At 43.1% G+C, this 15487-nt stretch overlaps 1 protein-coding gene and 1 long non-coding RNA gene across 2 annotated transcripts in view; one reads left to right on the plus strand and one right to left on the minus strand.

The window, feature by feature from the left end:
- nxn (nucleoredoxin) overlaps positions 1-15487 on the minus strand; it is a 66372-nt gene that overhangs the window by 47728 nt on the left and 3157 nt on the right. The window lies entirely within an intron of this gene.
- LOC119011572 lies at positions 8672-11228 on the plus strand. The gene is made up of 3 exons (XR_005072222.1): positions 8672-9100; positions 9349-9403; positions 10952-11228. It is a non-coding gene; the product is annotated as an uncharacterized LOC119011572 (long non-coding RNA).

Below are 15487 nucleotides of genomic sequence, written 5' to 3' on the forward strand. Positions count from 1 at the left end.
TTTAAAAACAATCATAATCCATACAGCAGAAATGGAGAGGACAACTTTTTATTCCACACATTCTTCTTATGTTTGCCTGGTGCCTACATTACCCACAATTCAATTTAGCTATTGAGTGACATCACTGGAGGCAATTTATCAGATTACATGCACCTTTCTCTGGAGCTACAAAAGACTTTAAGCTACTTTTTTTCCTCTTATGCAGTATTACTCACCAAGACCTGTAAACACCACTTAAAGTGTTAAATTGGTGGAGCTGGCCTTTAACTTTCTTTTCTTTAGGGCTTGATGATAATCTGTATTCACCGCTACACCTCTTGGAAAAGCATCCACATCTTTAACGACCACTGGGCAGAGTATCATCAGGGAGAAGAAAACACGTACACGACTTAAATAGAAAGAAACCTGACCCAGTTTGCTCGTCCTGCTCTCTTTTGTGTTGGAGGGGAGAGGACACTGCTGCGGGGGTGGAGGCTATAAAAAAAAACAACATAGCGAAATGGTGTGAGCGCACAAGCGTGAGTCCAAGCCCCTCAGGTTGATAATAAATCTTCCGAGTTGTCCTGCCCACACTTAAGTGTCAGTTCCCACTCCGAGTCGCAACCTCTGACCATTAAACTTTAAATTCTATTTACTTTCCAAAAAAAAAGTCCCCACAGTCCAGCAAATCCCTGCGAGGCAGTTACGACAAAAAAAAAAAAAAAAAAAAAAAATCTTGAAGCTACATTACATCCTTTGAAATTCTTTCACCGGCGAAGGAAACAGCTGCAGTTGCACTGTGTTGACCAAGCTAGCACACTGCAGTAATTATTTCAGTCCTCATGCTGGCATCCTGCTACAGCTGCTCGCACTTCACCACTGGCAAACACAAAACCAGGCCCAGGATCGCGGTCGCAGCCTCGCTCTTGCTTCTTGTCTCTCAATCTGTTAATTTAGTGCCAAGTACACAAACTGTATTAAACGTCGCCCGCGCCACTAAAACCCCCAAACCACCAGCATATTTCCCTCTGGCGTCTATGTAAACAGACTGTGACTGGAACAGATTCCCATCGTTCAGATAAAGAAGTGCTATCTGCGTGTTTGCATAATGAAGTCCCGCTGTATGGCATAAACGCTGCACAAAAATCAGAAGTTACATTCATAATGATGGCATGTCGATATAAAAAGCCCAGTCTGAATGGAGATCAAAAGCGGGGCAGTCTGAGGAATTTTACAAGTACATCATGACGTGTAATGGCAGCAATCTGAAGATCAAAGATGGTGCAGATCAGTGAAAATGCACCATTTCCTTCCGCCTTTTCATCACCCCCCCCCCAAAAAAAGGGGAAAAAAGGTTGTTGGGTTGCCTCCGACTCCTCTGGTTTATTTTGATGTCCTGTGGGCGATATACCGTCAAACACGAATCATCAAGGATGAAAAGGCAGCCTAATTAAAAGATGATTCTCAGACAGGCAGGTTTGGCTTTCAAGGCCAGAATAACTCAAGGGTCTCACAACAGAAGGGGAGCTGGAGTGTTTAAAAGGAAAAGAAAAAAAAAAAAAAAGAGACCACCCTCAACAGGAGGCTGTAAAGCAAGAAATAATAGACCAAACACCTGCAGGAACTCGTGCCGTTTCACACAGTGATCGTGTTTTTCTGTTTCAGACATAGAGAACTTGAAATATTTAGCGTACACAGCTCCTGCTCCCATTTCCCAAAGTTTCGCGGCCCGGCTCTAATGCCAGAACGACTGAAAATTCAAAATGGTCACACAGAAACCCCCGTGTATTATTACCTAATAATCCAGGGCGGCGTGTGGTGCACCCATCGCTCAAAAACTGGCAACTAGCCGGCCACAAAAGACATGCAATCTGTTATCTCTATCCGTGAACTTATATAAACCGCTGTGCTTTCTGCGGAAATATTCCGAGCTTTGAAGCCGGGCCAGATATTTAACTTGGCTCCATTTTCACTTTCTGGGATTGGATAAAGGAAGCGCATGTTAAAGGAGGCCTGGAAAGAGAGGAGAATGTACAGCCAGCTACATTTCCCGTCAGCATTGTACATTGTTCTGTACATCAAACTGTCAAATCCTCCAGTTCTACCTGGTGGGAACGGCCGTAACTTCAAGAAAAGACAACCAATGAAAGTCTCTCTGCAAATACTGCCTTGATATTTAGTGATTATGCTCTGATGACAGTAATTAGAGGGTAATTACAGTATACATTATGAACATATCTCCACCCAACTGGCAAGTCCCTACCCAGGTTTTTTTTTTGTTCTCCCACCACAACAAATTCAAGAGGATTCCTTGCACTCCCTCAGCCCCTCACGCTTAGAGGAGTCAAAGTGAGGAAAAGCAGAAGTTTCACAAAGCACCTGTGAGTTTTCAGCCTCGCAGAAAATCCTGGTTAATAGTTTTCTGCAGATTTACATCCTCTTTTAACAGATCTCTGGACAAGGTTTTCTATCTGCAGTTCGTCTCGACCGCTCGAACGGCGATCAGCTGGAGCAGCAAAGAGTTTGGTGGTGTGTGTGTGTGTGTGTGTGTGGGGGGGGGGGGGGGGGGATGATGAAGAGATGATGAAGATGCCTTTGTCTCTCGAGGGGCTCGGGCCACAAGGCGAACTCTGCCAGAAATGATTCCACATGCAGACTTTTACAGCTACAATCGCCTACTCTTCGCACAGCGCAGATCAAAACTTCCTCTCTCTTTGAGCCTGGTTCCATTCAAACCCCCCAAAAATAATATTCTACCGTCATATTTTCACTCGCAGCAATAATTCTTTAGTTTCACCCTCGCTCTCTCTTTTTCTTTAAAAAAAAAAAAAAAAGTAAAGCGCATACCTCTGGCTCCGGCTGCACGCCATAATTATATGATAGATGAAAAGAGGGGAGGGGGATAGGTATATGAGTTGGCAGAAACTCTTAACATTCCTCACATGAAACCTTCATCTGGCTTCAGTTCGTCAGCTTTATATGTTTCTGTGGGGGATTGCGCGCACACACAAACAGTTGGCTATTGATGCGGCTCCTCCGACGGCACTTAAGGATCCCACTATAGCCTATATTTCAACCTTTAGAAAGAGCAGGCTCGCTGACCACAACACAGGCCACGGTTGTCAGAGCGGAACCTGCTACCACTGGACTTAAAGAGCACACCTGCTGCTTCCAAACCCAGCAGCGGCGCTGCAAAATGAGCAGGTGGCGAGTGACAGACTGGTGAGCTGTGGAGCAGAGGGAGGGTTAAGTATTTCGCCCGTGTTTATCCACTCCCTTCGCTCGCATGGCCTCCCGACTCAATTTAACACCTCGCAGGCTGCGAGTCCCGTCAACAGGAATGTTCTCGCTTTAGGCTTCATTTCCTTCAGAGGAAGACGCCGTAAAAGACATGAACCTCAAGTCCTGTTCACGCCAAGAATCAGGAAAAACATTGTGTGCTTGCTTGAGCAACAATGGAGCGTTTATTTGGCCGTCTTAAAGGATGTTTCTTAACCTTTAACCTTTAACTGAACACTGCAGCACTTGCGTGCTACCATCACACCTCCTCTGTCTCTTGACATGCTATTTTAAGAAGACTGGAAGCTGTAAAATTGTTGGTCACAGTTGACATTTTTGTAAGACAGCCTGTAGTTAGCACGGCCCCAGTTCCCCCTGACATCTCCCAGTGAGATTTTTGGTTACGTTGGATCATGGATTTTTGCAGAAAAATAAGCTTTGTGACAAACAAGATGATACTTGTTTTTCAGCAAGATAATCTGAAAGAATTGAATTAACGATCAACATCAGCCCCACGAAGGCTCCTACCAGACACTTTACTGTGAACTGATAAATCTCCAAGTCACAGTGTTAAGAGTTAGAATAGTTTGCAAGCAGCTCTGTAATGAGTAGATGATTCTCTTTGTCTGGCATGATGATGTTAAATGTCCTGACAACCAAGTCTCATTCAGCCACATGTCGGCAGCCGTTGTTTTAAGACACCTACAAGCTTCAAACTTAACAAGTACAGTTTTACAGATTTATTTATTTTATTTAAGGACGTGGATTTGGTTTTAGGATTCCTTCCTGCAGCACTTTATCCTGGTGCCAAATAGAAAGGTAAATGCATTTTATCTTCAGTCATATACTGTATGTGGGCGTAAACTGAAATGTATAAAGATTTCTTTCCACTGTTGGATGTAATTCAGACATCACATGATGATTTATAGCTAAAACAAATACTGTGAGGGTGGAATCGTGATCCTTATGCAGCATTTTGGATGATGTATATCTTCTTGACAAAGTTAAACCCTGAAGTGGAAGAATCTGTGAAACTTTATATGACTCAGTGTAGCTTACCAATAGAGTAAATCAACAGAGGAACTGTGTACGACTACAGTAACCACATGGGAATGTCTTTTTTGGCCAAATCAGCAGATCAAATACCTCACAAATTAAATTATTTCAGTTCTGCAGTCGTCCTCACTGATGCGCAACTTTGCCTGTGAGGTCCAATGCAAGCCAAACAGAAACATTAAAAAAGGGAGAGCCACAAAGGTAAATGTTCATACAAACATGTCAAGGAACCCTCAGCAACCAATTTTCATAATCACAACTGTTCACAACTAATGCCAAAACACCACCCTTCAATATCCGTAGCTCAGACTAATTGCTGCCGTTCTGCAGCCAAAACAGACGAGACATTATCAGGATATGGAGCTCTCTTTAGCTCGTGGTCCATGGACACCAACCCAGGCAGAACCAATGTAGCTGCCACAGTGGCAGCCTGGAAAACAGGGCGAATAAGTGAATCCAGAAAGGACCCTGATAGAGCTTGAATCAATACACATATGCAACAGTGTCTTATTGATATCAGGCACAACAATTAGACTGGGTGGCCCAGCACCCTGAGGCTCAGCGAGACTGGTTACGGTCTTACAGACTGCCAATTAGCATGCCAGCTGCTTTATCATGCCATGCTGATGTATGGTTATATAGTTAGTACATGGTGGCAGTTATATCACTCGCAAAGATTGTGTGTTGAGAGTCCAAAAAAAGGAGAGGAAATGCATCATAGCCACTCTAAAAAAGTGTCTCACACTGCTATGTTAGGATGTAAAACTGTCTGCTGCCATCACTCTGCAGGAAATCAATTTAATGATCACCAATTTGAGATAAGAGTCCTCCTCCACAGCACCCATCGTCATGTGTCTCAACACGGAGCGAAAAGAAAAGGAGCCGTCACCACGACTCTGTGTGCCAGTAATCTCTCTTTGAGGCCCCCGGCGTCTCTAATTGCCTGGACACTTGTGTCCGAGGGCTGCTCTCGTTCCTCAGAGAAAAGATGAGACCCCTCGTGCTCCTTACAACAGGCTTAAGCTGATAAACCCTTTCATTCAACATGGCCGTGGGATCGGTGCTCCGTGCAAACAGATTGGTTAAAAAAAGACTAATCAAAACAGCGATTAGCCTCCAACACAGAGGCAGAGCTAAGCCACAGCGCAGCCTCAGCAGGGGGTCCAATCTCCAGACCACTAAAAGTGGCTGGTGATTTGTGTGCGAGGCTTTTTTTCTGACAAACACATTCCTCGGAGCGAATACACGAGCTGGAAAATGTGTGGAATGCGTGCGGTGGTTTTTTTTTTATTGAACAGAGACGTAGCAGAGTTGATTTCCAAATGGGTTGTGACAGCTGAAGAAATGTACAAAGGCGGAAAACACTCCGGGCCTGCAGCATGAAACTTCTCTCTGAGGGGGTTCAATGAGAACCTCTCCCTTTCAGATCAGCATCTCCCATGACACACTTTCTACCCGTCATGCTTCGTGTTACCCGGCCTTCGTGAGGTGTCCTCGTCATTTTTCCGCTCGCCACAGCCAGCAACGATGCCAGTGCCTCCATATGGGCTGCCATCAGTGCATCATCTGGGCCGTTGCTCTTGTATATTGTACAGACTCTGCGTGTTTCTCAGCAGCAAGGTCAAGTTGTGGGCTTGTTTACTTGACTTGGAGCTGAAGCGAACAAACAAGCCGGACTTCAACATTCACTTCATTCTGTGCAACTACTGCAAACAAAGGCTTTAGAAAAATAAGGCTGTTTTGTCTGGAGGTTTGCAGACATTTTGCATTCAGGTACATGCCATCAGTTCTGTGTTTGAGTGTGAGAATCTAATAACTTATTAATGCAGCTGCACCAAATAATACATTTTAATTGAATAATATTTAATAATGTTTTTCCTCATTTCAAAATCACAGCAAAAGCAACAGTTTCACTTATAGCTGCAGATATTTGGGTACATGTGCAACCAAAATAGTCACATCTTGGAACCCTGTTTAAGCGAATGACTTTTTTCAGGTTAAGCATCAGAGATTTGAGTTAAAACAGACAGTTTCATAGCATTAACCACATGTTACGTAAGGCTTTCTCAGTCAAGGCAACAAATACAAGCCAATACAGCACAGTAGTCACAGGACTAGGCGAACTGTCTTGGAAAAATAAAAATAAAAAGGTTAATTAACAGAGCATTTAGCAGCTCAAGACAGCTCAAGTTTTTTTTCCCTCATAGTAGTTGGTGGAGACCAAAACAGAGCAACAAGAAAGATAAATATTGCTAATATGTTTGCCTCAACATATCATCTTTAAAAGGATGATAGTATAAAAGTTATAGTATATAAAACATTTCTGAAGCCACCATTTGCAGAATAACTGAATTATGAACACAGCGTCCCTTGAAGATTCCATTATAAACCAATTTTACTCCAAGATGGCCAAATTTTTTCCTCCATAAAACAAAGATGTATTCATATCATCACAATTTCTCTGTAATCACATGAATGTAATGGTGCTTCACCACAGGCCGTCAGCGCCGGTATCCAGAGCATCCAGCTGTAAAATAAGCCCCGCTTCATACTGTCAGTGTAATGTTACTGATAATCCAACAGGATGAATCCATTTACAGGCAACACTGCACCATTATTTGTTTTCCACATTAGCCTGCCCACCAGTGACCTTGAGTAATAGCTCACGAATGTATTTTAAAAGCGCCACGTGACTTGGGGCGTGCCACGACAGATACCAACTGGGAATATCAACATATCCGTTTTGTCCATGTAGATATCATATGCAATTATACGAGGAGGGTGTAGTTGCGGCGGTGTCATATAACACCGGTGAACTCTGTGAACCCGGCTGCGGATGATTCGGGATGTTTAGATTAATAATCAATATAAACACACATTAAATTATCCAGATTGAGGAATGTTTGTGTGCAATCTCCTGGAGGAGCAGGCGTCACCGGGCGTCGGCTGGAAATGATTCCAAGTGACTCTCTGATTATTATAAAAAATAATGAGCAGACTACAGGCCGTGAGATCTGCCTCAGCTAGACAACCCTCGATTTCTCTCCACTTTCACTCACTGAACGTGCCAACCTAGCAAGAGCAGCATTTAAATTAGCTACACAATATTCGAGCCTCGTTGAGATGCTGAGCCCCGGCAAAAAAAAAAAAAAAAAAGTACATTTGAAGATGCTGACTTATAATTCTTCGTTCTGTCAGCAACTGTTAAAACTCTTAACTCGCTACCACGCTGGTTCAATATTATGGAAAGGAATCTTCTGGGAGGCCGTCTGTGGTGGCACCTGACCTTATTAGACACATGATATATCCTCAGCTGGCTCATTATCCTGTCTGAGATTAACAGCTCGCTGTAACTGAAGCCTTGGAGCAAAGCAAGGATCAAACAACAGTTAGGAGCAACTAATCTGAATTATGTGAGGTCAGCAAAGTTGAAACATTGCCTAATTTTTAAGAAAAAAACAACAAAAGAACAACAACAGTAAGCTAGAAAGTTAGAATGAAAAAATTGGAAATAGTGCGAGCTTCTCCCGACTGTCAAAAAGACAGTGACAAAGCGCTATTTCTAGATTTTAATATTGTTCAGATTCCTCTGGTGCTCTGCGCGAACATCCTCGGTCTGTCCGTTGCTGAGAGACTGGGGTTGGCGGGTTCGTGAGCGCACGCACACACTGACACGTCGTCATAGGATATCACTGTCGAGATGTGGCACACAGAGAATACTACCCAGTTACTTAAATTCCATGTGAGGAGTAGCTTCATATTTTAGGGAAATGTGCCGAGTCAAAAAGAAAAATCAACGCCAGCAGATCTTCATCTTTATAAAAAGGATGTTATGATAAATGTTAAGCTCGGAAAATCACATAAACTTGTCATAATCTGATTGACAATATTAAAATCCCTCACTGTAATTACAGTGACGGACGATAAACAAGATTCACCGCGTTGCCTTCGAGTCTAACAGTATCTTTCTAATTCCTAGAGAAGATGTGGGCTGGATGCTGCTCTGTCAGGCAGCATTTGGAGAACCACAAAGCCCACAGGAGCAGAGCGGAGCATTTTCTCCATCCACGTACAGAGCTCTCCTTGCCTGAAGGAGTGACTGCCATTCTCTTTCCTCTCTGGCTTTGTGAAAACACAACTACTGGTCAGGTCCTCACCAAAAACGTTTTTATTGGACGTATCCCCAGCTCTGCAATGTCACCCATCATGTTCCAAATCATTCACTTTCATTTGACTTCAAAATGGACGCACAGTAACAGTACAGGAAAGTGAAACGATAACACATGAGATATTGATACAGCAACACTACACTTAATCTAGCACTTCAGCTAAACACTTTTTTTTTTAAAAAATCTTACTAGCCTCACCATTTCAACCCAATTACCCAAGTACTTTAAATGCTTCTTCTGGCTAACTATTTTCAATGTGTATCTATTATCAGGACTGTTTATTCATTAGCCTACTGTCAGCTAACTATATCCAGTAGCCTGCTTTTAGCTAACTAAATCATTAGCCTACATTCAGCTAGCTATATCCAGTGGCCTACTTTTAGCTAACTAAATCATTAGCCTACATTCAGCTAACTATATCCAGTGGCCTGCTTTTAGCTACCTATCTCCAGTAACGTACTTCTTGCTAACTATATCCAGTAGCCTGCTTTTAGCTAACTAAATCATTAGCCTACATTCAGCTAACTATATCCAGTGGCCTACTTTTAGCTAACTAAATCATTAGCCTACATTCAGCTAACTATATCCAGTGGCCTGCTTTTAGCTACCTTTTTCCAGTAATGTACTTCTTGCTAACTATATCCAGTAGCCTACTTTGATCTATCTACATCCATTACCATACTTTTAGCTAACTATATGTAGTGACCTACTTTTAGCTAACTATATCATTAGCCTACATTCAGCTAACTATATCCACTAGCTAACTATTTCAACCTTTTAGCCATTACTTTTAACATCACAAAGATATATAAACATTTTTTTTTTTTAAGTAAATCCTTTTCTTTTTTGTTTAACCATTTGATAGAGCTACTCCACAATCTTTTCATGCACCACCTGGCAAATGCAGGAAATACCCCCTGGTAAGTCATTGGGAGTCACCATTAGACATTGCACAAAATGGGATGGGATTATTGTTATTATTTTTGGCAACACTACAGAAAACAGCCTCGCGAAGAGGGGAAAAGTGTAGCTTGATTTCTCAGACCGCATGCTTGTCGGCTTGCTCGATAAAAATCCATTCACCGCATGCAACGGCTAATACAGTGGGGCTGGTGCCAGTGTGCCATGCCGCACGCTGAGACAGTGGGTCTCTTTGTATGGCGGTCTTCTTTTCAGACAGGAGCAGGAGCTGCAGGAGCACTTACACTTGGATGAAAACGCCACGGTGAGGGGGGGGGGGGTTTGCAGCTTGCATATGCACAGCAGTGCAGCCATCCTGAGCACCAGGCGGTGGTCACATGGAAGGGAAGGGGTTATCGTCCAAGGGGAAACTTGTCACGGCAGAAATTTTCACACTATGAATAAATTTACATCAAATCAATGCTGCCACTCACTGATAGAGCAGATATCCTGAAGGAGATAGGTTTCGCTGAGTGTCAGAGATAAAGATGAGAATTTGTACTGAGTCCAAAAGCACGTATCCGTCACTGTGTCTTTTTCATTTAAGCCTAAGAAATATGATCAGTGGTGATTATGAGGGGGAAACTGGGCAATCACAAAGAGCCAACATTCAATCTATGAGGAGATAACAAAAGGAAGACGAAAGACAGCTCTGGATGGCAGGATGCCCCTGGGGCGGTTATGCTGTTATTATGTTGGAAAGGGCTGCCGAGCTGCGGTGTGGGGCAATTAGAGACCGGAGGATTGAGTGGGGGAGGGTCCAGGCACAACAACCCGTCCATGAAGTGTTCTCAGCTCGGGGAAAAGGAGGAACAAACCTCTCCGGATATGACAGCAGTAGCCTTTTAAAAAAATAAAAAATAAAAAAAAAATAGACATAACAGATGATGGTGGATTTATGAATTGGAATAACAACCATCTGCTTATTTGGATGGAAATAAGCTTGTTATAAGCTGCTTTCCTGTCAACAGTAAAATCCAAAAGTCATGTCATGCTGAACTTTAGGCTGCCCTGGCCTGAATGATTTGACTGGTAACTATGTGACAATTGGGCTGGTTTGGGGATAATGCACGCAAGCAGATGAATCATCTGTTGTTCCCATCGAGAGCTCCCGCAGACACTGCGGTGAACACATTAGCCATGTCTATTATCTTTAACGTCACTCCGCTTTGGAAAGTCCTGACTGCAAAACCACACGGCGTCCGGGAGCAGTCCGGCTGGAGAACCACGGGGACAAAGAGGGAAAAAGTCAATCCCAGAGTATCGTTTCGTTGGTTCATGAGCTGCAGACAGAGGTTGCAGCCTTACAGCTTTTATGTATTGTCTCCTAACGTGTAGATAACGGAAGTAGAAACAGATTGGGTTGCGAGAAGGAGTGTTTTTTTTTGTTTTGTTTTTTTTACGAGACACACAGCGCGACTGTTCCCTAAACTCTCACTTGGGTAACTTAAGCCTCTGAACTTCACCTCTGATTAGATCCTCTATTGTCGCCTCTCATAATATTACAGATCTCCCAGTAAAGAGGACACAATGGGCAGCGAACGGAGACAGTAACACAAGCTCGGTGGTGTGAGATGTAACAGTTGGTACTGCCAAGCCTCCACAAACACACTCGGCTTCCATGCCCTCTGGTCCCGAACGGCTTCAGCGGAGCAGGTGTCTGCCCACATTCTTTACATAAGCTCTTGTCAAACATGGCGCACGGCAACAAGGCCTCACAGCTGCAGGACAATGGAGTCACATTAAACTACGGCATGGAGGCCAGGAACGCACACTTCAAGCCAGAGTCAAGGTAACGGACTCTGCGGGGTCACCTTACAAAAGTGAACGCAGGACAAAAACCTGCTGGTGTGAACTGGAATGTATGAATAGCTGCAAAACAAAAAGGCACATTGACAACAGTAAACACCCCTCAATGTCTTGTTAGTTCCTTAATAGGAAACAAATGATACAACTTTTAAAGCTGACGTGATCCATATTCACAGCCGATGTCGAGGCTGACACAAAACAAACATGGCAAACATCCAATCAGTCGTTAAAAAAAACCCACACGACTAAACTGAAGGCGCAAAATGCAGAGATTGTAATCACGTACATGCCTCGTGAATGCCTGAAGCGCTTCCTGTAGTTCATTGCGTGTAATAAAGAAGTCATAATATGTAATTTAAACAAGATTACTATCCAGTTACAGGTATTTTGCCAAACACACAGCTGCCTTTACATAAATCGAAGGCAGGCGTCAAAGTATTTTTTTAGAGCTGAGCCACATTGTAGGAACTGAAAGTGCCTCCTGCGTTACGTACAGCCGGGAAACCGCAAAGCATCACAGTTGAGTTTGGCAATTAGAAAACTTCCCATCACAGTCCGGAGACACGTGGACTTAGACTCAAGGGTGAGTGAGTAAGTAAGTAAGTGTGAATAATACGTGTCATTTGCTAAACTGGGAGTGGGGGAAAAGTCTGCAAGATGCCAGGATAAGTTATGCAAACATAATAAAAAGATAAAAGGAGTGAAAGCTTTGATATCGCCTCGTATGGATCACAGCCTCCTGAATTAAATCTACATCATACTATGGCAGTAGGGATGGATGTGTGGCTTCGACATGCTTATGGCAGCGACTAAATTTCAGTATCCGCTTCAATTTTTCTTTGAAATATTACTCAGCCCTGCTCGGCAGACTTTGGGTCAAAAAGAACAGAGTTGGTTGTTCCACTTTTTACTTTTATTAGAATCCCTCAAAAACTGTTTTGGTGTGTAACGCGGGCCTAAATTGCCAGGTTGGAATGGAGTGACGTTACTCTCCTTAAGCTTGTTCTGTTCAAAAGACATGCTGTCAAAATACGTCTTGGGCATTTCTGACAACCATTGTGGGGCTGGTGGAAAATAAAAAGGAAAGAGACCGTCTTAAAATGAATTTTAAAACGTTTAATTCCACTGCATTTACCCAGCTCCTGCATGAGAGAACTTAATCAGGGGAAAAAGTGCAATCATGTATTCTTATTTTACGATGCAAAGAACAATAGCGCTCAATCTGGCTCTTCCTTCAGTATTCAACCGACGTGAAACAGTTCAACAGTCGTTTCAGAGTTTCACTAGCCATTTAATCTGCTGAGGTCAAAAGCCTTCAAGTAAGGATCAGCTTATTTTCCATTTAGTCCCTGAGCCAACTTCATAATAGGGTACTCACTTACTTACTACTAAACCCTCTGTGCTTTGATCAGAGTCAGGAATCTAAAAGCGACAGCCACTGTTTCAGGTTCACGGCTTTATATAATGGAGCAGGCCGTGTTGGACCACTCTTGCTGACTCCAGTTCAGTTCATTTAGGGGCTACTGCATTGAGAGATTTAGTTTTCATTCCACACACACACACACACACACACACACACACACACACACACACACACCATCCTTAAATAATCTTCCTGAGAGGAAGTCACAGGAAGATCTATTAATTTTACTTCCACTTGTCTTTGAATTAAGATCAGCTTCAGAAATGTCCTGCTGGTGATCTTAAAGACTTCAGTTTGATCTCCTGCTCAGACCATACATGAAGTTTGTTCCCATGAGCTGGAGCATGTGACGCACACATCCTCCTCCCTGCATCCTACAATTAACTCTTAAGCTCTCGATTACACATGTCCCACATCACAGAGGCCTCGAAAATGTCACGTTCCGTCGATGTTATTAGCCCACACTGTGCGAGCGAACACAACAAAGGAGGAAACATCTGACGGGACAGGCCCACAAAACCTGAACCCAACCCTGACGGATCAAGACGAGAGAATTACCAGCTGCAGATAAAACAGCTCATTTATTTTTTACTGTCACAGGGCGAGGAGCTATGATGGGCAGGTTGCACTGCAGTTTTCAGCAGATCTGTGATACGCTGATGAAAGGCGTCCATTCTGAAGCCCCTTTGCACCCTTAGCTGCTGGCCGGCAGCCGAGTGAGCGGGCGTCCTGCCTCTGGAGGCCGGCTACAGAGCAGAACCGCCGACCAGGAGGACCTCGAATAAGAGGCCCTTCTCTCCCTGCGACATGATCGCGCCCCCCCCCCCCCCCCCCACTCTCACACTCCAGCAGCAACAGCTCTGGCAGCATCTCGGCTTGTGTTCCCCCCCGTTTGGTCAAGTCGGGGTTTTTCACATCGCGTTGGCCAAAAGGCTTTAATTGATTTACACGGGACTCTCTCACTCCTGCTGCACAAGTCCATGTAAGGCAGTGCCAGCAAGGCGGCCAGAAGACAGCTGGGCCGTCGCCCTGTGCAACAAGCAGACGTCCACTCGCTGTGCTCGAGCTATTTGAAGGTCCCACAAGACAAACATTGTGGATATCCTCCATGCTGTTCAGAAACAGTGTTCTGACCTCTTAGCCTGTCTGGCTTTAAGAGTGACACAGCATAAGGAGTGGAAAATGTCAAATAAGAACGACTACTGACATTTTTCCACTCCATTAACGTGTAATCGACCCATGTGCAACCTTTTAAAAACAAACTCAGTCAGACATGTACAGAAGAGGACTAGGGCCGCTGTAAAGGATAAATAAATAATCATTTAAGGCATTTTTTCCCTCAGATTTCAAACTTTTTTTCTGAAGTCAGACTTTAATCTCATAATTCTGATTTGAAGTTTCCGAGACTTTTTCCTGTGACTTTAATTGAAGTGATTAAAGTGAAGAATTGTGAGAAAAAAATATGTCAGTGGCCGTAATCCTCTTCCTCAGATATGCACAGGAGGAAACAACAGAATTACATCCACTGGCACCAAGAAGTAAAAAAAGGCCAATTCCACCTTTCAGTCTATTTATGTTGGTTATAAAACCACTGGACAGCGACAAGAGACTTTCCACCAGCCTCAGCGAGGACAGATTAAATGAAGTCTGGCCTCGACTTTAAGTTAACAACACCAGACTTTTCTTTTCTCTCTGTATTTAATCAAGAATATTATCCCTTCTTGATCTAATAACAAACATTTCCTGCAACGGGAAAGGCCTGGATAACCCCTGAGTATTAAAAGAAAAGAGGACAGCCAAGTCAGTGCAGGGCAGGAGGAGGGAGGAGCAGCAGAGAGGGCAGGACGAGGAGGAGGAGGAGGTGCAGTGGGAGATTCTTAGGTGGGCGGTGAGGCTCTGAAAGACGCGATTGAGGAGAAATTGCATCCTTCAGGAGATGAGCTCAGGCTGGAGTCATAAGTCGAAAAGAGCCTGAGAGGAGAGGTGAGAGGGCCACTTAAGTCTCTGCGGACCCACAACATCAACACGGACCGCCACTGGGTCAACATCGCTCCGCAATTAGGTCAGTGTGCGGCACATATACTGTGCAGGAGAGCCTCTTCACTGACTCTAATGTTCAGGGACGTCTCCAGCAGCAGCATCCTCTGCTACTCTGACTTTGTCCATTCCTTGTCGGCAGCCATCTTTGCTCTTCCCGATTTTTCGAAATATGAGTCTCGTGGTTGAATTAGACACGAATAATTATCTTCTAAAAAAATCAATTTTGTGCACAACACATAAATCTGCACACATCTAATTATGAATGCGACATTAATTTTCATTATCAGTTAATCTGCCAATTACACGCAGTACACTTTTTTATGATTCGTTTTGTATCAATAAATGTCATAACGCAGCAAAAAAACATCAATTATAATTTCCCACAACTGCCATTTTTGCATGAAAGAAAATGATTGAATCGACGAATCGATTATCAAAATCGTGGCTGCTTAATTTTCTGCTCATCAGCAGCAAATTAATTCAACAAAAGCCAGTAGGGAAAAAAAGGAAATTAAAGAACTTGTGAATAGAAAACATTATATATATATATATATATATATATATATATATATATATATATATATATATATATATATATATATATATATATATATATATATATATATATATATACATATATACATATATATAAACATATATATAAAAAATGTCCACTGTGGTAAATACACGAGGCTGTGGTGTGAATGAGTGCACAGATTCCAGCCTACACAGCTGCACCGCTATAATAAAATTTAAATGTCTGCATGCATAA

This window comes from Acanthopagrus latus, chromosome 2 (assembly GCF_904848185.1).
Source record: "Acanthopagrus latus isolate v.2019 chromosome 2, fAcaLat1.1, whole genome shotgun sequence".
NCBI classification, from domain to species: Eukaryota; Metazoa; Chordata; class Actinopteri; order Spariformes; family Sparidae; genus Acanthopagrus; species Acanthopagrus latus.